The following is a 25,168-nucleotide window of genomic DNA, read 5'->3' as shown; positions in this document are numbered from 1 at the left end:
GCTGTCTTATAAGCCCATAAAGCATCATCCAATCTTTTGAACCAATCTCGTCGATTCAGGCAAACTACCTTCTCGAGTATGCCTTTGATCTCTTCGTTTTCCAGTTCAGCTTGCCATTCGTCTGCGAATGGTAAGCTGTGGCAACCTTATGCTTCACTCCATGTTTGTCGAGTAACCATTTCAACCATTTGTTCACAAAATGGGACCCTTCATCACTGATGATAGCTCTCGAGGTTCCAAACCTTGTGAACACATGCTTCTACAAAAACTTCATCACAACCTTAGCATCGTTCGTCGGGTATGCCTCCATCTCAACCAATTTATACACATAGCCTACTGCTACCAATATGTACTTGTGACCAAAAGAAGGAGGGAAAGGATCGAGAAAGTTAATACCCCAAATATCGAATAATTCTACCTCAATGATGTTTGTTCGGGGTCTCTCACTTCTGTTGGTGATGTTTCCAACCCTCTGGCATCGATCATAACTCTTTATATAAACATACACATCTTTGAATAGTGTTGGCCAAAATAATCCGGCTTGCAATACTTTGTTCGCAGTATGTGTACCTCCAAAGTGTCCCCCACTCGGAGCTGAGTGGAAATGATATAGAATCTTATGTACTTCATCTGCACACTTTTTAAACAAATATGACTCTTCCCAAAAATAGTACTTCACATCGTGAAGAAACTTTTTCTTTTGATGATACGTCTTATCAATCAACATCAAACCACAAGCTAAATACTTAGTAATATCAGTAAACAAAGGGGTATTATGGACATGATTTAGCTTTAGTATGTGTTCATCTGGGAATGTCTCCTGAATGGGTATAAGTGGAGAATTCCCTTCTTGCGGCTCCAATCTGAACAAGTGGCCTGCTACTTGATTTTCTGCCCCTTTCAATCTTGAATTTCTAGATCGAACTCTTGGAGTAGAAGTACCCATTGGATCAATCTCAGCTTAGTGTCTTTCTTAGCAAGTAAATACTTAATTGTCGAATGATCCGTGTAGACCGTCACTGTGGTACCTAAAAGATAAGATCAAAACTTGTCAAAAGAAAACACAATAGCAATTAGCTCTTTCTCTGTTACTGTATAATTCAATTGAGCCTTGTTAGAGTTTGACTTGCATAGTAGATAGGATGAAAAACTTTGTTCCTTTGGTGGCCCATCACAGCTCCTATCGCGAAGTCACTTGCGTCACACATCAGTTCAAATGGAAAATCCTAGTTCAATGTAACGATGATGGGTGCTAAAACTAACCGAATCTTCAAATCATTGAAAGCTCTTAAGCACTCTTCATCAAATTTGAACATCATGTCCTTCTCCAATAATTTGCATAAGGGTTTAGCAATTTTGGAGAAGTCCTTGATAAATCTTCGATATCAACCAACGTGGCCCAAAAAGCTCCTAACACCGTTTACAGATGTTGGAGGTGGAAGTTTCTCAATAACATCTACCTTTGCTTTATCTACCTCGATTCCATGTCTCGTTATCCGATGCTCTAGAACAATACCTTTTCGTACCATGAAATGACCGTTTTCTTAGTTGAGTACGAGGTTTGTTTCTTCGCATCACCTTAGTACATTGCTAAATTGGCTAAGAAATCATTGTATGTATCTCCAAATACTGGAAAATCATTCATAAATACTTTCAAATACTTCTCAACCATTTCAGTAAAAGTAGACACCATACATCTTTGAAATGTACCAGGTGCATTACATAAACCAAATGGCATGTGTCTAAATGCAAATGTATCGTACAGGCATGTGAATGTTATCTTGTGTTGATCCTGTGGTGCTGCTATAATCTGATTATACCCTGAGTATCCATCGAGAAAATAGTAATAGTCTTGCCTCGCAAGTCTATCCAGCATCTGGTCCAAGAACGACAAAGGAAAGTGATCTTTCCTAGTCGCTTTGTTCAGCTTTCGGTAATCGATACAAATTCTTCATCCCGTAACCGTTCTAGTTGGTATCAACTCGTTATTCTCGTTCTCAACAACTATAATACCTCCTTTCTTTGGCACGCACTGGACTGGACTTACCCACGAATTGTCTGAGATGGGGTAAATTATACCCGCATCTAACCACTTAATGATTTCTTTCTTTGCCACGACCTTCATAATAGGGTCCAGTCTTCGTTGTTCATCAATCATCCCTTTCTCGGCATCTTCTAGGATGATCTTGTGCATGCATATAGACGGACTAATGCCACGAATATCGAGTATAGTCTATCCAATAGCCTTCTTGAATTATATCAATAGTAGGATGAGTTTCTCTTCTTGCTCTTCGGTTAACTCTGCTGAAACAATTACAGGCAAAGTAGAAGAATTACCTAAATAAACATATTTTAAATGTGAGAGAAGTACCTTCAGTTCTAATTTAGGTGGCTCATCAATTGACGCTTTCGGCTGGATGTAATCTGTACTTTCTAACTCCAAAGATTCAAAGCGAGATTACGGTTTAAATCCCCTTTGATTAGCTTCTAGCAAAGCTAAATATTCATCCCTCTCTTCATCACTTGGAGGGTTTGATGTCAAAATTTGCTCCAAAGGGTTCTCAACATAGTTGAGTTCCTTTTACGTGATTAGTTCCTCTAAATTAGACACTGCAGAACAATCATCAAGTGTGTCAGGAAATCATATAAACATAAAAACATTAAATGTTACTTGATCGTCCTGAACACGCATAGTAAGCTCGCCATTTTGCACATCAATAAGGGTCCTTTTAGTTACTAGGAAAGGCCTTCCTAGGATGATTGGCACCTCTTTATCTGCCTCAAAGTCTAGAATAACAAAGTCAGTAGCAAAAATAAATTTATCTACACGTACCAATACATCCTCGATTTTTCCTTCTGGATGTGCTAAAGATTGACCTGCTAATTGAAGTGTAACTGTAGTAGATCTAACTTCAGATATCCCTAATTTTCTAACTATGGGCATGGGCATCAAGTTGATGCTTGCACCCAAATCGCATAGTGCCTTACCACAATACGTTGCTCCAATGTTACAAGGTATGGTAAAACATCTAGGATCCTTCAAATTTGGGGGTAGTTTGTCTTGAAGATATGCACTGCATTCTTTCATTAATGCCACCGTCTCAAATTCTCCAAGTCTCCGTTTCTTGGACAGGATACCCTTCATGAATTTGACATAATCTGGCATCCGTTTCAAGTGCTTCTACTAATGGACTGTTGATATGAAGTTGCTTAAGTACGTCTTGAAACTTCTTGAACTAAACTTCTTGTTTTTGCTTTTGAAGCCTTTGAGGGTAAGGTGATGGAGGCTTCTTTACTAGAACTGGTTGATTCATATTCTGTGGCAATTATGCATCTAACAAAGTTGTTAGTTTATCAAAATTAACTAGTTCAGAAGTTACCTTATCGATTTTTGTAGATTTTGGTTCCAGTGAGACTAGAATTTCAACACTCGGATGAACTTCCACTGAGTCTTGAGCATCAGCTGACTCTTCTTCAACTTTGAAAGTGCTGGGCTTTAATGTCTTTCCACTCCTCAATTTCAATGCTTTACAATTCTCTTTCCCCAGATTTCTTAGATTCTCTGTATCACTAGGCAAAGCACCTTGTGGACGGTTTCTGAGTTTAGTGGCAAGCTGGCCCATTTGGTTTTCCAGGTTTTTCTATGTTGCTGTTTGGCTTTGGATTAAGACATCATTTTTGGCTATGTATGCCTTCAACAAGTTTTCCAAGGCATTGGAAGATTCAACTTGAGGTTGCTTCTAAACTTATTGGGTAAAAATAGGTGGCTGGGTTGGGCATAAGTGTTACTTGGTCCAGCCCCTTGGTTACTCCAAGAGAAATTAGGGTGGTTTCACCAAGATGGATTATAAAAATTGGATTGCAATCCTTGCCTTCCTCGATTCTGGTTCTGATTACCCATGTAATACACAGATTCTGGGTTTGATGGACATTCTTCGAACAAATATCCTTCCCCATAATAAACATAGACTAGATTTTCAAATTGATTGGGTGATTGAGCTGCAAAACTATTAAACCCATTAGTGGTAAAATTTTTAAGCATCAATGATATTGTGGATACTTGGATGCAAGTGAAGTGAGAGCATCCACTTCATGTACTCTAATGGCTCGTCTTCCTAACACTGTTCGATTGGTTGGCCATTGATAATTGTTGCTGGCTATCCTCTCAATGATTTCATAAGCCTTGTTATAACAATTTGAAAGGAGAACACCATTAGCAGAAGCGTCCACTACTATCCTTGTGTGAGCATTGAGACCATTATAGAACGTCTCAAGTTGGATGCAATGAGGGATTCTGTGATGAGGTCACTTCCGTAATAGTTCTTTGTACCTTTCACATGCCTCATACAAGGACTCATCATCCATTTGTTGGAAAGCAATGATCTCGTTCCTCAAATTAACATTCTTGCTAGGCGAGAAATACTTCATGAGGAATCTTTTTGCTAACTCTTGCCATGTTGAAATGGATTTTGGTGGCAATGAGTTCAACCAAGCTCGAGCTCTGTCCCTTAGTGAATATGGGAATAGCTTTAATCGTAGTGCATCTTTGGGTACTCTGGCTAGCTTAAAAGAATTGCTCACCTCCATAAACAGTCTTAAGTGAAGGTGAGGATCTTCAGTAAGCATTCCACTGAATTGGCCCACTATCTGAAGCATCTGGAACATGACTAGCTTCAGGTCGAACTGTTGTGCCTTGATTTTGGATCTCTTAAAACCCGAATTAAAATCATGAAACACTGGAATGACATGCTGTCTTAAAGCTCTATCCCTATCATCAGTAATAAGGATAGGATTTTGAGCAGGGTTTGCTCTATTTCTTTGATTCAGATTTTCGTAGTTTATCTCTTCGGTCCTTCTCTGAATTGCTTGTCTTATTTGTTGTCGAAAAGTTCTTTCAATCTTAGAGTTTACAGGAAGTAAATCGATAATTCGATCAATACTTATAAACACGTGAAAATAAATTGAAACAAACACCTGAAACAAAAATAGGAAAACTAATTAAGTTAAAATTGAACAGAAAATAAACCAAAATGCAAAATTCACAAATTCACAATGGCGCCAAAAACTTGGAATGATGGAAAAGTGCAAGTGTACACAATTGCAACAAGTAATAAAGTGACAAGTAAATATCGAATTATCGTACCCATAGGGACTATGAAAAGAATTATTTATGAATGCAATTAAAAACACTTTGGTGAGGAAAAAGTATGTTGATTTTGAGGAAGTGATTAAAAACTAAATTTAACTATGTAAAATAAAATAAATATAAAATAAATTTTCCAATGCATGATTTCAAAAGATGATTTTAATCAAGATGACATAATTGTGTTAGATTAATTACATTTCTTAACTTGGAATTACAAAACTCATGTTCATGTTGTTATAAATAAATTCACGGCAACTTGGTAATTTGCTAACTACTGCTCATACACACTTATTAAATTAACTAATCTCTTGAATATTTTCTAATTCCAATTCAAACAATTAACCAATCTTCATAAGCACATAGAAGATTAAGTGAGGTAACAATGTATTCCTACCTCAAAACAATTTAATCACAATAATCTTGCAAGTTATGCAAGGCTAATGTATTGTCTAATACCGTCGCTAATTTAACCCTCAACTACCTTAGAAGATTAAACATGTACTGATTAAGTATTGTGTCAATTAATTATAATTTCATCACGTTTAAATGATAAATTCATCAGTCACCTTACAATTATAATGCAAGAATAACTTAGTCATGGTTTTACTTAATCAAACATTTTACCAAGACCTATAACAACACAAACATAATTTTAATAACTCAAGTGGACGAAATGCAATCAACCTAATACGAATTAAATTTAAGCCATATTAATTAAATTAAACATATCAACATCACAAGTATTCATACACATGTTCATAACAACAACAATAAAATTAAAAGGATAAGGAACAAGAATCAAATCTGGTGTTTCTCCGAGGCTTGACTAGCTCCGCTTCTCATTCTGCACTCCTCATTCTCTACTTATTCTTGTTGAATCGAGGCTTCCACGAACACTTGAATGCTACTTCAAATGGTGGTTGAAGGACTCTTTTCCAAGAGGTGAGATCGAAAAAGGAATGGGAATGGAAATGAAGAACAAATGAAGGGTTTTGAAGAGAGAAAGTGAGAGAGAAGTGAAAGGATGAGAGGTGTTTGAGGTGTGATTGAAATGAGCAGCCAAGGGGGTATTTATAGGTTGAGATGACTACTAAAAATAGTAAAAATAAGCAGCCATAGACTCCTTACATGTCGGCCACACATGTGGCAAGTTTGAAGGTTTCAAACTTGCTATTTTAAGGTAGAGGCAAATCTAGGAAGGCATGATAAGTAGACGGGTTTGAATGCAAATTCAAGGAGTCTTCAAGGGCTATTGTGGAAGCCAAATAATCAGCCAAACAAGCTGATTAGGTCAGCGTGTAGGACAGTTTTGGGTAGCCCAGTGGTCGGTCGGATTGATTTTCTCAATTCAGCTCAATTGTGCCTCCTTTCATAATTAATTAATAATAATTATTGAACCCAAAATTAATTGGATTAAAATTAAAATTAATTATATTATGAATTAATATTCATAATTTGGACTGTCTTAGGCTAAAAAAATATTTTTCCTGAATGCTTCAAAATTGCTTCTAAATTTTGTGCTTCTTGTAGTGTCTGCCGAGTCAATTTTCACATTTTGTGCGAATCTATTCAAAATAAATCAAAAGTTAGTATAAAATTAATGAAAATTAAATATGTTAATAATTTAATTACAATTTTATTATTTTATAATTATTATATATATTTTTCGAAGAGAATTACTACGAATTGTATGAATTTGAGTTAAAAAGGGCATGAAAAAGTGTGTATATTTTCGTGTTTACACATACACAATTCAATAGGTCTCAACAAGGCCCTCTACAATTGGGCTTCCTATTTAAATACGTGCCTTGCTTGACGCTCCATTTATTAGCACTCAGGCCATTTGACCATGCCAAAACCAGCAAATATAACTACCAATTTAGAACATATTTAAAGATTTTTAGACTAATTTAGCAAAGGGAAATACCGACACCGTAATTTTCAATCTACAACACTAACCCAAAAATTCGAAACTCCAAAACTTAGATCTAGACTACCCTAGGTCAGATTTGCACTTAATCATCATTAAACTTTAGTAGAAACGTACATTGGGCCTAACAGATTCGGTTAAAAAGGAATTAACAAAGGACACAATAGATCCACTATCGGTAAGCAATACTTACATTATTTGCTACAATTCGAGGATGCAAACAAGATCTGAAGCCACCACTGACCCGGGGAGTTTAGATTAGTTTCTATGAAAAAATAATGACAGAAAAAGGACCAATCGACCAAAGTAGCAAAATTTACAGTATAAGATGATGCTAGATCTCGCACAAAAATTAGCACTTATGCACTCCATTTACTTGATCCAAGATGTAATCGTAACCAAGCTTGAATGCCCACTAACCAGCCGAGTTAGGGGCTATTTTTAACAATGGAAAAATGAAAGAAAGAGGTGCACAAATGGGTGGAAAGGGAAGAAAAATTAGCAACCCAAAAATAATGTTTAAAGGGGTGGCAAGACCACCACTAATGGCAGCAAAGGGGACTATTTTTGGTGGCACAAAGAGATGTTTAAGGGAAACGAAAGGGACGGATTTAGGGCATAAAATAAACAACAACTATCGATAGCAAAAGAGAGGAGAAGAGAAGACGAAAGAAATCAAATCGTGTTGGATCACTGGTACAACCCATGGCGTAGCGGAAAAAATATTTCGACATTCAAAAACCATGGATCCAAGTATGAGGAATGAATTGGGTTGAAACAGAGTAGAAAATATACCTTTTTTTATTTGATTTCCTTCACAATGTCGATTCCAAGCCACAAAAGAATCATCTTGGCCTCTACGTAGTCCACCCAATCGAAGAATGAATAGTAAAAGGTACTCTTGAACCTTTCAGAGAGTGTTTTCACCAAAACGATTGCTAGATCCTCTTTGTTATTTTTTTCCTTTACTGTGGTAACCCTAACACACAAAATTAGGATCCATATCCCTTATATTTTTCATTAATATCACATATCAGAAAAAAAGAGATTATTCCTTTATTTTTAGAGAAACATATGGAAAGTAAGAAAAATAAATTATATTCTTTCCAAAAGAATATCAATTTTCATATCTTTGTATCTTTGACTGAAAGTATTATTATAACTATTTATATTAATAATTTTGATAAACTATATTTAGTTAATGTTTTATATGAATCAAATTCATACATTAATTTTAACAATGTTCTCTATTTATGTACAACAAGTTTGCACATATAATGCGTTCAATAATTAATTTAATTTATTTGACAGCTAAACACAATACCAAATGTATATAGATTCTGTTCGCTTCAATCATAAGGTGTGACCTTGTAGGCTCTTGTAACATTAGTAGTAATACTAAAACATTTCTAATATAACAAGCAATAAGTGGCATCTAGCAATGCATCATTGCTACCCAAGTTACAGGAAGACGTGATCCGACATAACCTTTCTTTCATAAGTGGGTCATTATGCATATAGTGGAAGTGTGGCATTGTTAGGATACACCGTTTGTGTCAGTAATTAACCAACTTCTATATTGTAATGATTTGTATCAAGACTAGTATAATAAGTTATATTGTTTGTAATTATCTATGTTGTTAGATTTTAAGCTCTTTAGTTAAATTAATAAATAAAATGTTTTAAAAGAAATGAGAAATTGTAAACTGTTTTGCTAATTTTTTAAGTATTATGTGTAGTTACTCCTAAGATTTGAATCCAGGGAATCGAGTCGGGCTAAGGGTGTTACAAACACACAATGCTCCTTTCTGGTGAAGTAGAAGGATTTTTCCTTTGGTGTGATCTATTGAAGTCAAGTTTTCCTTTTGTCTCAATGAGTTCCATTTTCCAACAGCAACAAAATTCAATGCCACAATAGCTGAAGGAGGCCCTTACCTCTTATCTTTTTTCAAATTCTGATTCATCACCTCTTTCTCTCTTAGAATAAGTTTTACAAGCCCTATCTGTAGAGCATGGACTTTGGAGTTGGGCCCTTTAAAATGCCAGTGATTGATACAATGATAAAATTGCAAATTTGGAGAAGGCTGTAAAAATTAGCGAAGACTCTATGGCTAAACTACGTTGAGATCATCAAGAATCTAACAACTTGATTGGAAGACTTGATGTCTGTGTCATGGCTTTAAAGACAAGCATAAAGAAACACAGACTAAGTGTGAGCAGTTAAAAGAGGGGATCAAGTAGCTGAAAGGTAAATAATCTACTTTATAGGAGAAGCTCAAAGCTCAGGAGGAATGTCACAAATCAGAGCTGGAAAGTCTATGCCAATTTAGCAAGGAAGCTTTCAGAAAATATTAGGACACAAAAAGGAACCTAAATAAAGCTCTACCAAAATGGAGGTCCCTGATTCTACACACCCAAGTGGTTGCAGGTCCTCTTAATCTCAGTTGAGTAGACTTCTACTACTTTAGGTACATTTCTACTAAGTCATTGAACTTTGATGTTTATCACCCTGAGGGTGAAGATTGGAAACCTTTCAGAGAGAATGGAAATAATAAACTGAATTTTCCATTCCTACTATGCCCGAAGCTAAAGATAATGAAGATGACTTAATATATATGGAACAAAATCTTCAAGACCATCCTCCAACATAAGATATCCCTACTAAGCCTACAGACCAACACACTAAGGGGGAAGACTAAAATTCTCTTTTTTATTCTATATTGTACTAGCTTCTTTTGTAGTATCCTTTAGAGCTTATTAATGAATCAATCTTTTTGTTCTTTCCCTGTATTTCTTACCACCATATTATTTACTATCATAACAAACATCTTTCGTGCAAATGAAATTTCCAACATACTTGAGAGATTAAGCTAGGTTCGACGTATTATGTATACAAGGATTCTTCTCACATTAACTGTCAAAGGACCAACAAAACCGGGATCTGATACCAACTTGTAACACTCTAAATTTGACTCAATTCAATGGGTTCGGATCACAAAAGTTACCATACATTCCACTTAAAAAAATTTACAAAATAGTTAACAAATGCCTCTTACTTCAAACATTGTTCTTATAATTTTATTTAAAGACACAATATTAAAGACAAAGAACACTATTGAAAATAATATATTACATCAGTCAAATTACAAATCAACACATAGGTTTACTAAAGATAGACTCTTTAAAGTGTAATCTTACGCTACAACATTATCTAAAGGTGTCCACTGTATGGATAATATCACAGATCGTCGCTTCCTTGGCGTACTCTTAGCTTGACACTTCTGGTGAGCTCAATCATACAACATAAATTGAAACGTAAACATGAAATTTATAAGTTACACAAACTTAGTGAGTTTGAAAGTACACTTTACCCTTAAATCCTTCATGCTAAACTTTTTGTCCTGATTATTTAGATTTCCAAATGTGTTTTCGATTGATAACTTTACATCGTTAGACAAACCCATATATATATCTCTGCGTCACTTACCATACTTATCAAATCATCCTTAACTTAACTCAATGGCTGACTTCAGATCATACTAGACAATACTACCTCTTCTTATCTATTTAGACAACTTACAATGACTATCCTAGAACATTTGTTCACAGACGCTATTCACTAGTGAATTCTTACTTTTAATGGATTTCCATATAGAGTTGAATACCATTAGTATACAAATAAAATCACTTTCTATTGCAATACCCAACACAACTCATATAGATAATGGATTAACAACTCATTCAGAAGACTTCCTCCCAACTCTTGTTACAAAACATAGCAATACCCAAACTAATAGATTGCACAAATACCAGATAATTCCAGAGTAGAAACATGATATTATTTAGATATGACGGATAGCAACAAATCATATTTCCCACCCCTACATCTCACAAACGAAATTAGACTAATGAATAATTATATATCTTCTATCTGTGAGAATACACCTATATTCCAAACTAACTAATGATCACGACGGATAACCTCTTTGAGAACCTAGATTTATTCAATGGTATCACAACTATTCGAACCACAATAACCCCAAACATACCATATCCTTATCATAACTTATCAAAGTACGCCACCAGGGCCAAATAGGATGAGCCACACATGTAACATATAGTATACGCTATAAGGGCAACATACAAAATACGCCATAAATGCTACATATAGAATACGCCACAAAGGTTAACAGAATGCCACAAGGTCTAACAGAATGCCACAAAGGCCAAACCAGAATGTCATAAACGCCAAATTTAGAATGCGCCACAAAGGCTAACAAAATGCCACCCAAGCACCTCATGAATTGCTGTGTTTGTGATATGGATTTGCCTAAACTCACAACGTGTGAGGTTTCCCATCATCGCCCTAGGACATGTGGAGAACCCCAATCGATAAATACGACTCATCCACCCCTTTTAGAATGTGCCATTACCATAGACTTTCTTTAGAATTATCATATTGAAATTCGTGTTTACTGTCCTGAGGGACTTCATCGAATATCACCCCATCCTACTTAATGGAACTTAAAAAGTGTCCCTTATTTCAAAACTTTTCCTTCTTAATGGCCTAAATATTCTGAGAGATACATAATTGAGAATCCCGCATAATGGATTTTAGACTAGAAATTTTAGTTGGTTCCTAACCAGGTCATTTTACAACCCTACTAGCACAATACTTCAGGCAAACAAGGTGTACTATACATTTGGAGATTACTCATACCATACTCACCTTTTTGCTTAAAAAATATTTTTCTTAACATAGCAGAATAACCTGAGATGGAATCTCCACTTTGTTATCCTGCTGTTACTATACGCCCACCACTATTCACCAAAATACCGTAACATGGTAGATTACACTACACCAGACAGATAACTTCACAAATCTACGCCTAAATCTTGGATCTGCCAGACTTGGGGTGTGACATAGCATTTCTCCTTCGGGTGCTCTGGTTCTATTTGTGAAAATAATGATGGAACGATGAGGTTTTGTATTGACTACAAGCAATTAAAGAAAGTCACCATAAAGAATAAATATTTTTTTGCCTCATATTGATGGCTTGTGTGATCAGTTGAAAGGGGATACAGTATTTTCAAAGATTTACCTCGGATCAGGTTATTATCAACTCATAGTTAAAGAGCGAGATTTATCGAAGACTGCTTTCAAGACATGATACGGACACTAAAAGCTCTTAATGATGTTGTCCAGCTTGACTAATGCCCTAGTCACATTTATGGATTTGATGAATCAGGTATTTTAGTCGTACTTGGATAGATTTGTTTTTGCATTTATCAATGATATACTGATATACTCAAAGAATGAAAATAAACATGCTCAACATTTGAGAACAATTTTGTAAACTCTTCGAGAAAAACAATTATATACAAAATTTAGTAAATGCAAATTTTGGCTACAAGAAGTTAAATTTCTGGGTCACGAGATTTTTGCAGAAGGTATCTAAGTTGACCCGAGCAAAATCATAACAATTGTGAACTAGAAACCCCCGAAGAATGTTATAGAGGTGTGCAATTTTTTGGAATTGGCCGAGTATTATAGATGGTTTTTTAAAGGTTTCTCAATAATCGCCTCACCATTAACGAAACTACTATGGATGAATGTTAGTTTTATCTTGATAGAAAAGTGCCAATAGCATTTTGATCAGATGAAAGTTATGTTAATAGAAGCTCTAGTGTAGAGTTAGCCTGAATCCGAGAAGGAATTCATTGTTTAGAGTGATGCTTCACTTAATAGATTGGGTTGAGTTCTGATGCAGGACGGAAAAGTTTTAGCTTATACTTCTCAACAGCTTAAACCACATAAGAAGAACTATCCTACTCACGATCTAGAATTAGTTGTTTTTATGTTTGCTTTAATAATCTGGTGACATCATTTATACAGAGAGAAGTGTCATGTGTACACCGATCATAAAAGTCTAAAATATCTGATGACACAAGAATAATTGAATCTAAGACAACAAAGATGGCTCGAGTTATTAAAAGATTACAGCTTGATTATTGATTATCACCCGTGCAAAGCTAACGTGGTCACTAATTGTTGAGCCAAAAATCTTTGTTCATCTAACAAGAAATTTAGTTTAAATTTGGTGATAATGTCTTTTTGAAAGTTTCTCTTTGGAAGAAAATTCTAAGTTTTGGTGAAAAAGGGAATCTCAATCCAAGATTTATTGGGCCTTATGAAGTTCTTGAAAGAATTGAATTTTGTTTCGAAATATTTCTTTATTTAGCCAAATTAGAGCAAATATTGGATTAAATTTAAGAGGTGGATCTAATAGGGATGAGATGTTGAAAAGGGGACCACATGTAATTTTTGAACAACAATCAATGGGTTAGGGTAGTGGTATTGAGGAAAACCCTATTGAGATGATAGATGGAAACAAAAGACTAATAAGGGATGAGATTTCTCCTACTCGTCTAGTTAGGTTGAATGTGGGGATTGGGGATGTAGGGTAGTTGGACAATCGACCCATGAAATTGTTGGCTGAGCCTGCTGCACAAGTCAACCAGTCCCAATAAAATCTTATGCTGGAACATCTGTGGCTTGGGGAATCCACGGATAGTTCGTTAACGTCAACATTTGTTGAAGACTTTCCATCCCCATGCCTTTTTTTTCATTGAGACTAAACTACAAGGTTCTTGTATATGTAAGATTCATGGAAAACTTTGTTTTAATAATGACATTGATGTAAGTTCGGAGGGTTTTAGAGGAGGGCTTTGTTTGGCTTCATCTTAGCTAAAATTTCTCGATGTCATGGATTGTAGTGGGTGATGTTAATTTAATTGCCTACTATTTCGAAAAATAAGGGATCAATGTTAGCCCTCCCCCTAAGTTACTACAAAAGAATGTTAATTTTGAATGGTCTGAGAAATGTCAACAAAGTTTTGAGAAGTTGAAGACGATGTTAACTAAGGCACCAATACTAACACAACCTGAATATGAAAAAGATTTTGTAGTACTCAGTTACATGTCTCAGAATAGTTTAGGATGTGTAGTGATGCAAGAAGGTAAATTGATTGTATAAGCTTCTCAATAACTCAAACTTATTTTCATTGTCACAACAGAAAAGAGTGATTTTGTCAGATTTTATTAAAAACCAAAATTCATGCATGATCTTATCAAATACAAATTTATGCAATTTTTAAAAATTAATGTCACACAAATCGAAATAATAATCTCCAAAATAAAGTTTCATGCCACAGTCCATAAAAAAAATATTACAGTCCTAAAAATAACCAGTATAATAAAGTTTAAAGTATTTAAAATTAAAAACATCAAAGAAGCTCCTTTGACAGCCGCGTCCAAGTCCTAACCTTGGGGGTTATCTGTAAAATCAGAAAACTAAAGGGGGTTAGCTATAAAGTTTAGCGTGAATCAAAGTCAATAGTGCTATCAAAATAGAGTTCATAAATCTCAAATGTATGCTTATGATTTACAGAAAACATTGCATTTATGCATTTAAGGAAAAATTCATACCCATACTCTATCACACACCATAAGAGTTGCCTAGAAATTGTTTCATCCAATAACACACTAGTTTGTTGGTAAGCCACCGAAATCGCAAATAAATTGCCATAATTGCAGACAAGCTACCAAAAATGTGATCATGCCACTAGAATTGCAGATAACTATCAAAATTATATGGTTAAACCATCAGAATTACAGATAAACTGCTAGATCTTCCTCCTTCAATCATACCAAATCCCCATGCAATGCAAAAAGGCATTTCATGCATTTCAGTATCAAAATCAGTTCGATAACTGTATCAAAGTTAGTTTAGTTATAATATTATTATATATGCCACACGTTTAGTGTAACAAAACTAGTAGGCATGTGTAATCATGCTTTCAGAGTATCAGTAACGATAACAAATTATTAGTACATTCGACAACATTAAGGAAACATGGTCATGTGTGATCATCACTTGAATCATGAGTCCAATTGGTCAATCATAGTAACACTTTCCACATTTGGTCGAATTGATAAAACATGGGAATATAATCTTCAATTTCAAATAAATCACACAAACATTACCAATTAGGACGCACACCTTATTTGACACATTCAATTAATAATATATCTAGTTAACACTACTCCGATCTGAACTTGAACAATTGAAGAAAAGAATCTAATTTCCTATTTTGAAATAATAACTTACCTCAATCATCGATCAATAGATCTAAACTGATAACACCCCTATGGTTCAAATATGAGTCGATCTCCTTCCAGGACCATACCTTAAACAATATAACACATGTGACATACATATTAAGATTGGCTAACACAATTGAAAGGTTTAGCCAAATATTTGAAAGATCAATATTTCAAACCTGAAAAGAATACACTTACTCTTTACCAATATCAATCGATTTTAACAAATCTATACTAGGGTGAGGATTTGGGAAGATCTAAAAGAAAGATGAGAGAAAAATGATGGTGGCTAGCAACGATGACATGATGGTGTTATAGCAGTGTGCGGTGGAGGTCCGAGGGTGGTGTGGCAATGGGAAAGGAAATAAGAAAAGGAAGAGACTGTGGTATGGTGGTGGTTGATTGCGGAGTGGTGGTGGCTAAAAGAGATTAAAGTAGAGACAGAAAAGAACTATGGTGGTTCAAATGGAGGAGGAGAGAAAAAAAGGGAAGAGAGGAAAGATGGAGAGAGAAAAAAGTGAATTCATTTCCTAGGCTACATGGGATGGCTAGCAAGTTAAAGGGAAAGGAATAAGGAAAGGAGTGAAACATAGGAAAGAAAAGGAAAGGAAAAAGAATAAAGGGAGAGAAAAAGGGGATAAAAAAAGAAAGAAGAGAAAGGTAAGTGAGGAAAAAATCTCCCTTGCATGGCAGTAAGGGGGTTTGACCAAGCTATTAATGTCGAAAAAAATAAAAATAGGAGAAGGGGATTCAAATGTGAGTCACTTGGGTAGTTATGCTTATTCTCAACCTTTAGGCTAATACTGATTTTATTGTCTAAGTGCTCACAACAAATAAATATAATTCAAGACATGAACAAATTGAATAGGATCAAAAGAAATGAATTAATAAGATTTGCGACACCAATGAGAATTGAATTCATGACCTCTTGTAGCATTAAAAGTCTCTTAAGCAACTACTCCAAGCTTCAAAGTTTGTCTACCTTAGAGTTTCCAAAAATACTAAATGAACCCGACTTCAGTCAAAGGTCCAAATAACAAGAAATAGATTTCCAACACAACCATCAAACCCGAAAAAAATTATAGCTCCCAGATTGGTGCGTGACAGGTATGATGAAAAGCTTGAAGCTAAGTAAAAACTAGTTTAAAATGGGCAAACTAGTGAGTTTAATGTAAGCGAATATGAGAGTTTATACTTTTGAAAATGGTTATGTGTTCACCATAGTACTTATGTGATGCATTTGGGTAATACCAAGGTGTATAAAGATTTGAAAATGTTCTACTAATGGCCAAACATAAAAAGGATATAATCGAATATATGACCTAGTGTTTAGTGTGCCAGCAAGTAAAAGTCAAAAATTAGGTTCCCTTAGGACTATTACAACCTATAACAATTCCTGAATAGAAATGGGAGCGAGTTACGATGGACTTCATGGTTGGGATACCATTATCACCGAAAACTAAATATTTAGTTTTGATAATTATCGATAAGTTGACGAAATTCTCTCATTTTATCCTAGTAAAAGTTGACTACTCATTAGAAAAATCAGTTGAATTGTATATTTCCGAGATCGTGAGGTTACATGGAGTGCCATAGTCCATCATTTCAAATAGGGATCCAAAATTTACCTCCAACTTTCGGGGTAATTGGCATGAAGTATTAGACACTAAATTGAATTTCAGCACAACATTTCACCCCCAAACTGATGGCCAATCTGAACGAGTAATTCAGATACTTGAAGATATGTTGTGAAGCTTTGCGATTGTGTTCGAAGGAAGTTGGAAAAGATTCCTACCTCTAGTGGAATTTTCATATAATAATAACCACCAATAGAGTATCAAAATGACACCCGACGAAGCTTTGTATGGTTATAAATGACAAACTTCTCTATGTTGGACAAAATTGAGTGAAAGTAAACTGATTGGAATTGATTTAGTTCAGGAAACTAAAGATAAAGGCAATTATTAAGAATCATTTGAAAGTTAATTCGAGTAGACAAAAATATTATGTTGATTTAAAAAAAAGAAATTGTGTTTAAATTTTGTGATAATGTCTTTTTCAAAGTTTCTCATTGGAAGGAAATTCTACATTTTGGTGAAAAAGGGAAATTTTGTCTAAGATTTATTGCGCCTTACAAAGTACTTGAAAGAATTGGATTTTTTAAAATATTTCTTTTATTCAGAAAAATTTGAGAAAATATTGGATAAAATTTAGGAGGTGCATCTAATAAGGATAAGATGTTGAAAGAGGACCACATGCAATTTTTTACCAGCAAACAATAGGGTAGTTCTGTTGAGGGAAACCCTATTTAGATGAAAAATGGAAAGAAAAGACTAAGAAGGGATAAGACTTCTCCAGCTCATCTAGTTAGGTTGAATATTGGAAGTGGGGAAGTAGGGTAGTTGGATAATCGACCCACGGAACTGTTGGCTGAGCCTGTTGCAAAAGCTCAACCAGTCCTAATAAAAATCTTATGCTGGAACATCTGTGGCTTGGGGAATCCACAGGTAATTCATTAACTTCAATATTTGTTGAAGACTTTCCATCCCCATGTAGTCTTTTTCATTGAGACTAAACTACAATATTCTTGTATATGTAAGATTCATGGAAAACTTGGTTTTAATAATGGCATTGATTTAAGTTCGGATGGTTTCAGAGGAGAGCTTTGTGAGCTTTGAATGAATAATTGCACTATTAATCTTCTAATTTTTTCTAAAAATCCTATTGATTTGGACATAGTTGAGGATGTTGATAGGCAATTGTGGCGGTTTACAAGGTTTTATAGAATATCAGAGGAGTGGAATCAAAATCAGTCTTAGAATTTGTTGCGTTATCTTAGCCAAATTTTCTCAATGGCGTGGCTAGTAGGGGTGAAAAAAAAGAAATTTCCTACTCTTTCTAAAAATAATGGGTCAATTATGAGAGGAACAAAAAATGGAAGATTTTTGGTTGGCTTTGGAAGATTCAAATCTCTAGGACATTGGGTTTATTAGTAAATGATATATGTATGAGTGTTGTCTTCTAGATTCTAATAGTAGGGAATGGCTTGATAGAGGGGTTGCAAAATCTAGTTGGAGGAATGACTTTCCTGATGCTTTACTTTATCATTTGCCACATACTATTTTAGACCATTGTCTATTTTATTAACATAGGGTTTCATGTTGATAGTGGAATATTTCTCTCAAACAATGATAGGTTTCATTTTGAAGCAAACTGGATTCTAGAAGCAAATTGCGAGGAGGTATGGTGATTATGGAACTCTAGTGTTGGGGAGATCCTGAATCGATTGTCCATATTATGGAAGGGCTTAGAGTGTGGAGTCAGCGGTTTTGTGTAAATGCGGAACATAAAGTACAATGTTTGGAATGTCGTCTTGTGAATTTAGTTGGTTTGGATCCAAAATTCCAAAAGTGTAGTTATTGATTTGAAATTGGAGTTGAATTGGGAGATATTGAAAACACAAAAATATATAGCCCTTTTCAGTACCTTTTGAACTCTAATTCATGTAGTTTCGTAGTAGTTTTTGTCGAAATTCGTACTTTAATTATAAAATAATTAATTTTCACTTAAATTAATAACATATTGAGTTTTAATTATTTTATAACAAATTTTCACAAATTTGGTTTATTTTCGACAATTTTGCACAAAATGTGAAAATTGACTCAGCAGTCATCTCAAAATGCTTGAACCATTGGGGCAATTTTCTACATCAAGTGAATCAAGAGCAAGCCTAATTATTTTCCAGCCAAGGACAGTCCAATAATGATTATTATACATATTTTATAATTAATTTTGATTTAAAATTAGTTGGGTTAAAAATTAATTATAAGCCTGAAGAAGAAAGTGACCCAATTGTGCTAAGTAAAAGAGAACTGATCCAACAAGAAGGGGGTAGCCCAAAACGTCCATATAGCTGACCTGATCAGCTGATTTTAGCTGATTTTCACACTTGCAAAAAAACCCTTGAACTTCCCCTAAATTCCATTCAACCCCTTCCACTTTTCATGCCTTTTAGTTTTTACCCTAAGCTAAAAATACCAAATTTGAAATCACTCAAACTTCCTCAATGCATGGCTAGCCAAGAGAGAGGGAGTGGTTGATATTTCTTCGCTATTTTTAGCAACCAACTCCACCTATATATACCCCTCTTCGCTTCTTCATCCCTCACTTCACACATCACTTTCTCACTCACTTTCTCTTTTTAACTTTTCTTTGTGGCCTTTAAATTCCTTTCTTCCCTTACAGAACACCTATTGGAGTAGTAGCAATAAAGTGTTCGTGAAGGACTTAGATCATCAGAACAAGTATAGAAGAGAGGAATGCACTAGTCTAGCTTTGGAAAACCTGTAACACCCTGTACCCGGCTTGGTCGTCAAGCCCGAATATTCAGATGCCATACCACTGTCTCATATTATACACAACAAGGAAAAGCTCATTCTAAATGAAACGTCTTTTATTTTATCATTCGTATACGTTCTTGACCGAATGTATTCTTATTTATCAATTATACATAATGAACATATATCAACATGTTTTAAAATAATAATCAAACATGCATAAGGTTCATTTAACAAAATCTCAAAATTGTCAGGTAGGTACCGATACTGATATTAGGGTATTGATATTTTTGTTAAGTGGGATTGATACCACCTGCAAAAACGATACCAAACTTGCATTATGTTTCTCGATTGAAAACCCAAAGTCTAAAAAATTATCGGTACCTGTCATGAAATATCGATACTTTAACCCCTAGTACCAATACTCGAGCAAAGGTATCGATACCAAATCTCTATTCTGACTTCCTAAACGTCTCAAAACACAAAGATATCAATTTTAAAACCTGATCATTGATACCTCTGCTCCAGACCTAAAAAATTAACATACATAAGCAATTAATCCATTCCAATTTAGTTCTTAAACATCATACATCAATTACTTCAACAATTAATCATTCAAAGACCTAATTAACAGTTTAATATCGCAATATCACATTTGAGCGAGTAACATCAATCCCTCATCATGTTCATGAACTCAAGCATAACAATAACATGTAATCCTTATAAATCGAACAAAAAACTAACAAAATGTCTAGAAGTTAACATGGCTATTTATAAGTCTACCACATTGCCTCATTCCCCCAAATGCAAACAAGTATAGAACACATCTGAAATAACAAATAGACTTGTTTGGATCACCCTCGGAACGACAGCGCTCACTCCAGCACACAATTAATCTGCAATGGTTTAAAAGGAGTGGGTGAGCTTAACAAGCTCAGTGAATACCTAGAACAACTGTCTTGCAAACAATTCATCAAGCATTAATGAGACAACCATATAGCACAAACTTGACAGATCCAAGTTTAGTGTCATAATATACTTACGCATGCATTTTTTCTAGTTCTTTTACATGATAAATATATACACTTTTAAGCATATACCATATTACACATATAATCACCTAACATACAAGTATATATCACCATACTCATAAAATCTCAACACGTTTGAGCATATGTCACATTAATTGTAAAATCACATAACATTCAAGCATATACCACAATATTCTAAAACATCTTTGTAGATAATTTGCATAATGGTCACATGTCACAAAAACACATATCACAATATACACATATTCACAAGTTAAGATAATTTGACACTTGAGTTATGAAACATGAAAGTGAGCTCTATCATCACTCATTAGATACACAGATCTCCTACACACCAAACAAAGACTCATAGAGTCAAACATGTCCCAAAATTGAATCATAAAGCTAACACTCTCCTTATTTCCCCTCTCATGTCCCATTGAATGGAGTTTAGCTCACATTCCCTTTTCCCTCAAACATGTCCCAATGCCTCAGCGCCTAAAATCACTGTACATATAGGTAAGTACTCACAATCCTATGGCATGCCAACTATATCTAACAGTTTCAATAATCACAAGACCAAAATATCTGAAATCAAACACATATCACTTATCGATGATCCGTGCACAATCACTGCATATTTGCATCCTTAGCAAAACACTGTCACTAACATATCCATAACATGTACACATTTGCACTTTCACAATAGTTATCATATCCACATATCACATATTCACATTCACATAAGTACATAATTCACAAGATAAACATAGGTATGAAAAAGCTTACACTCAGAATTTAGAGTAGAGGCTTAGGCTACTACTAAATTCCCAAATAACGCATTGAAGCATGTCCACAAGTAATTATTCCATACAGCCACTAATTATGCTTTTGCCTAAAAGCTGAAAGCTCAAACTAGCTTTTCCTTGCCTTTATCTCTACTCATAAAAGGTTCTATCGAATCTGGAACTTCAACACAATAAATTCACACAACAATACATCCAAAAATTATCCAAATTCCCAAATAATGCATTGAAGCATGTCCACAAGCAATTATTCCATACAGTCACCAATTACGCTTTTGCTTAAAAGCCGAATGCTCAAACTAGCTTTTCCTTGCCTTTATCTCTACTCGTAGAAGATTCTATCGAATCTAGAACTTCAACATAATAAATTCGCACAACAATACATCCAAAAATTAGCCAAGGATTCATTACAAGCATACAAAACATAAGCATAAACTAAGTTCTCATATAACCGAATCTTATAACATAGCAAACTTTAAATTCAAACATCTCAATCTATACTTAATCTTTTCACCTAAAACCAATTTCGTTCATCTTATAATTTACTTACGACATATTCTCAACCTTTAAACTACACAAAACTACTAAATTCAGTATATCGACTTTTTTGACATGTTTTATTGCTATTTTCCAAAAAATTATTAAAACTCAAGAGATCTTTAACGAAACTTCAATGTAAGTTTAGAAACCTTCTAATCATGTTAAAACTAATTGAAAAATGCTTTGAAACCACATTTTTATACAAAATCCCGAAATCCACCATTAACGACCCAATTTTTTATTTTTATTTAAAACATGTGATTTAATGGCTAAAAACATGGTTTTAAGGACTAAATAACATCTAAAACTAATAGAAAGATGAATCGTTACATTAGTTGATGAAAAATCAAGCGTTTGATTAAAGATCCAAAAAATTTCAAAAGCTTGACAATAGAGGAACTATGGTATTTTTGTGTGTTTTTCTTGGTCTTTTATAGAGGTTTAAGGTTCAGGGGTGATAGAAATAAAAGAGGATTAGGAATTGGAGTTCAAAATTGATTGAAATGTCAAGAGAGAATCAATGGACGACAATACTAGTTATGGGGAAGAGTTAACGTGAAAAACTATAGATGGGAAGAAGAAATAGGTTGGTTTTTAATTTTTGGTCTAATTGCTTCTTAAAAACTCACAATTTTGACTCTTTTACAAATCAGTCCTTTTTCTAAAATTAAAGGTATTTAAAACTCATTTTTAGAAATTGATTTAATTTTCTAAAAACAATAATTGAAAAAATTACCGATATGCCATGCCATAGAATTTCGAAGACTCGAAGGCTAAAATTCCTATAATACCCCAAAAACTCCTAGGCCTTATTTTGGGGTGTGACAAAACCACCGAGATTTGTTCCTCTAGTTCCCTTATCTTAACTTTGTTTTAAGTTTTGTTATGATCATGAACATGAATATTTTTGTTGTTGTTCTTCAATTAATTAAAATGACTTAAGTTCATTTCATGTTAGATTAATTGCATTCTAGTAGCTTAGATTATTTAAAATGTGTTTGTATTGTTATTAGGTCTTAATAAATTGTTCAATTAAATAAAACCATGCCTACGTTATGCTTACATTTTAATTTTAAGGTAGAAATTGAATTAATTATTAATCTTCTAAGGTAGTTGAATGTTAAATTAGCAAGGGTATTAAACAGTACATTCAACTTGCATAACTTGTAAGATTATTGTGATTACATTGTTTCAATATAGTGATATTTTGTTACCTCACTTAATCTTATACTTTCTTATTAAAATTTGATTAATTGTTTGCATTGACATAAAAATATGTTCAAGAGATTAATGGTTTTTAACAGGTGAGTATGTGCATTAGTTAGCAATTTACCAAGTTGCCGTGAAATTATTCGTAACAACATGAACACAGCTTTAATTATTCTAAGTTAAATAATAAAATTGATCTAACACATTTATGTCATATTGATTAAACTCATTTTTAGAAATCGTGTGTTGGAATTTTACATTTTATTTTCTTAGTTAGTACTCATTTAATTTTTTAGTTTTTATTTCACCACTTCAAATCAACATATTTTTCCTCCACCAAATTGTTAAATTTTACATTTCTTAAATATTCGCTTGCACAGTCCTTGTGTGTATGATAACATGACAATTATTGTCACTTTATTACTTGTTTCAATTGTGTACACTTGCACATTTCTGTCATTCCAGGTTTTTGGCGCCGTTGTCAAGGATTGTTTTAAAAGACACTATTTTGTGAAATTGTTAATTTTACATTTTTTGTTAATTTTTCTGTTTAATTTTAATTTAATCATATTTTCTGTGATTGTTTCAGGTGTTTATGAGTATTGATCAAATTATCGATTTAATCCTCGTAGATCCTAAAATTGAAAGGACTTTTCAACAAAGTAGAAGACGAGCAGTTTAGAGAAGGATTGCAGAGATAAACTTTGAAAATCAGAATCAAGGAAATGGAGCAAATCATTATCAAAATCCAACCCTTATTGTTGATTATAGGATAGAATAGTATGTCGTGCCATTTTTTCATGAGATTAATCTAGGCATTAGGAGACCCGAAATCGAGGCACAACAATTTGAGTTGAAGCCAGTCATGTTCCATATGCTTCAGACAGTGGGCCAATTCAGTGGAATGCCTACCGAAGATCCTCACCTTCATTTAAGATTGTTTATGGAGGTGAGTGATTCTTTCAAATTAGTCGGAGTACTCGATGATACACTACGATTAAAGTTGTTCCTATACTCACTAAAGGACAGAGCTCAAGCCTGGTTGAACTCATTACCACCAAATTCCACTACCATATGGCAAGAGTTAGCAGAACGATTCCTTATGAAGTACTTCCCACCTAGCAAGAATGCTAAGTTGAGTAAAGAGATCGCTACCTTCCAACAGATGGATGACAAGTCCTTACATGAGGCATGAGAAAGGTTTAAAGAACTATTACAAAGATGTCCTCATCACAGAATCCTTTATTGCATCCAATTAGAGACGTTCTATAACGGTCTCAATGCTCACACGAGGATGGTAGTGAACGCTTCTACTAATGGTGCTCTCCTTTCTAAGTCTTATAATGAGGCTTATGAAATCATCGCTAGGATTCCCATCAATAATTATCAATCGAGTAGCGTTAGGAAGACGAGTCGCTGGAGTACATGAAGTGGACGCTTTCACTTCACTTGTATATCAGGTATCCTTAATATCCTTAATGCTTAAAAACTTTACTATTAATGGGTTGAATAATTTTGTAGCTCAGCCATCGAATCAATTCGAAAATGTAGCCTATGTTTATTATGGGGAAGGGCACTTTTTTGAAGAATGCCCATCAAACCCAAAATCTATATATTACATGGGTAACCAGAACCAGGACTAGAATCGATGAAGACAAGGATTGCAATCCAATTTCTATAACCTATCTTGGCGAAATCACCTGAGTTTCTCTTGGAGTAACCAAGGGGCTAGACCCAGTAACACTTATGCACAACCTAGATCAATCCAACCACTTGTATTTACCCAAAAAGTTTAGAAACCACCACAAGTTGAACCTTCCAATAGCCTAGAGAACCTGTTGAAGGCATTTATGGCAAACAATGACACCACTTTAAGAAATTTGGAGAATGAAGTGGGTCAACTTGCAACTAAACTTAGGAACTGACCACAAGGCACTTTGCCTAGTGATACAGAGAATCCAAGAGATTCTGGGGAAGAGCATTATAAAGCATTGACACTAAGGAG

At 34.4% G+C, this 25,168-nt stretch overlaps 2 non-coding genes across 2 annotated transcripts; one reads left to right on the top strand and one right to left on the bottom strand.

The window, feature by feature from the left end:
* Nucleotides 1-4,291: 4,291 nt before the first annotated feature.
* On the top strand, nt 4,292-4,398 carry LOC121218854 (small nucleolar RNA R71). The gene has a single exon (XR_005915331.1). It is a non-coding gene; the product is annotated as a small nucleolar RNA R71 (small nucleolar RNA).
* Nucleotides 4,399-24,295: 19,897 nt separating this feature from the next.
* On the bottom strand, nt 24,296-24,402 carry LOC121218822 (small nucleolar RNA R71). The gene has a single exon (XR_005915299.1). It is a non-coding gene; the product is annotated as a small nucleolar RNA R71 (small nucleolar RNA).
* Between the last annotated feature and the right edge of the window lie 766 nt (nt 24,403-25,168).

The sequence above is a fragment of the Gossypium hirsutum genome, chromosome D06 (assembly GCF_007990345.1).
Source record: "Gossypium hirsutum isolate 1008001.06 chromosome D06, Gossypium_hirsutum_v2.1, whole genome shotgun sequence".
NCBI lineage: Eukaryota > Viridiplantae > Streptophyta > Magnoliopsida > Malvales > Malvaceae > Gossypium > Gossypium hirsutum.
This window is presented reverse-complemented; position numbering and strand designations above follow the sequence as displayed.